Source organism: Penaeus monodon, chromosome 34 (genome assembly GCF_015228065.2).
Source record: "Penaeus monodon isolate SGIC_2016 chromosome 34, NSTDA_Pmon_1, whole genome shotgun sequence".
NCBI classification, from domain to species: domain Eukaryota; kingdom Metazoa; phylum Arthropoda; class Malacostraca; order Decapoda; family Penaeidae; genus Penaeus; species Penaeus monodon.
Genome location: NC_051419.1, coordinates 6,150,817 through 6,152,411, shown reverse-complemented (window position 1 = coordinate 6,152,411; position 1,595 = coordinate 6,150,817). Strand labels below are relative to the sequence as shown.

The window sequence follows — 1,595 nt, the reverse complement described above, 5'->3', positions numbered from 1 at the left end:
CTATCCCCTTCAATCGTGGGGGTTCCTATGATAGGTACATGATTATACTGTGAGGAAGCGGCTCAGATTTCTGCCATTTCCTGTGCTCCAGGCTTGGCCACGCCCCTCAGAATTTCCTCCGGAAAAGAGTTATTTTAGGGGCTTTTTGCAATGAATTCTGAGGGGGGGTTTATTCAAATTATGTCATTAGACAGTTGAACTTCAGCCGTTTTCAATTTTTCAAATCCGTGCAGTTGTTGTCCGTTGTCAGCTGTGCAAACATTGAGGACAAATTGAATACAAAAAATTTCCAACTTCTATTGTACCGAATCCTACACAAACTATCTAATATAGTTCTAACTTAAAGCATGTTTATTTTTATGAAATTCTGAGGAACAGAACACAATTTTTTTTGGCCGAACTGAATGGCACACAACAAGGTGGAGCGTGGCATGTTGGCATCGCTTCAAGTTTATTTGTGTTGCATTTCATATCATTCACTGTGACTGAAACGAGCCCAAAAGTTATTAGAAACTTCAAATTTCTTTTGATAATTTCTTGAGTTCAATGTATAAATTGTTGTCAGTCTTGAAATTTCCACCAATTTCGCTTCAGAGAAATTTGTTTATAACAGAGTCACAAGCATCATCATGAGCAGGTCATCAGATAACTGTGGGAGCTTTGAAAAGTGGTTGATGGCAGCCTGATATTTTGAGTGTGGCAAACAATTTTTCAGTTGGGTGTATCTCATAAATGGTAAAAGATATTAAGTTAAAATTATCGTGTTATTCTGACATGTTTATGTTTTGGTCACAAAACCTTGTATAATTCCTTTATATTCTTTGGCAGAAAAACTTTCAAAGCCCAAATTTATAAATTTTGTCATTTTTTTATTATTCAACCAAAATCCATGATCTTGGTGTCATTATAAAGATCTTTTGATGATTTGTGTAATAAAATATGAGTTTAGGTACCTTTAAAAATTTTGTTCACATTGGGGAATTGGGGGTTGAAGGGGGGGAGCACATAGGGGAGAAGTGGAATCTGAAGTGAAAAATATTTAAAAAATACAAAATCTGAACAAGGGTCCAGATCAAACTTCCCAATGTAAAAGTGAAAAAATGAAAACCCCGAGCCAAACTCCACAATGAAAAGGTGAAAGAAAGTGAAAAACATGAAAAAACTGAGCCAAACTACAGATTAAAAAAGAATGAAAGGAAGTTGATAAAACAAGAGAAAATTAATATTAAAATTGTTGAAAAAGTTACGAATGGTAAACATGCAAACTTTTTGTTCACCTGCTGCTGCTAGATGTGCCATGCAGAAATCCCGCTGAAATTTCCTAAAGATCACTCTACAAATACAGCATACCTTCCTAACCCCCTACTGAGGGCAAGCTCCTGGTCCCCTACTTGGGGCAAGTTCCCATAAACAGGAACTAAAAATGCAGTAGTACGTGCTGTCTTAGTTTTTATTGCTGCCCTTTGCCCTCTTCTGTCTGGGGCAATACCTGAGGGACTGGTAGAGGTGGTATGTATCCTGATTCTGTATTCAGAATTCCATGTCCAACAAGTAGGACAAGATGGATGAGATATTTTGACCATTTTAAACCTCTG

The 1,595-nt window shown here is 36.9% G+C and overlaps 1 protein-coding gene across 1 annotated transcript in view; it reads left to right on the top strand.

The window, feature by feature from the left end:
* Nucleotides 1-1,595, top strand: part of LOC119594543 (UPF0488 protein C8orf33 homolog) — a gene marked incomplete at its 5' end in the record, with an annotated part of 9,598 nt that overhangs the window by 558 nt on the left and 7,445 nt on the right.